We start from the raw sequence: 268 nt of genomic DNA on the forward strand, positions 1-268 counted from the left end.
CTGTGCCTTGGCCCTCCTGGCATCAGTGCACTTCCTGTGCCTGGGCATTCCTAATATCAGTGCACTTCCTGTGCCTAGGCACTCCTGATATCAGAGCACTTCCTGTGCCTAGGCACTCCTTATATCAGAGGGAATGGGTTGCTGATGATGGAGAGTTGAGTCTTCAGTAGAGGGGCTGATACATTGTACTCAGTATGAGGGGGGACTGATATTCCTTGTGGCGCCCCCCCTCCCCCTCCCCCGAGCTCCCAGACTCACCAGATACCGG

The sequence above is a fragment of the Nanorana parkeri genome, unplaced genomic scaffold, assembly GCF_000935625.1.
Source record: "Nanorana parkeri isolate BGI_ZX_2015 unplaced genomic scaffold, ASM93562v1 scaffold3910, whole genome shotgun sequence".
Classification (NCBI taxonomy): Eukaryota; Metazoa; Chordata; class Amphibia; order Anura; family Dicroglossidae; genus Nanorana; species Nanorana parkeri.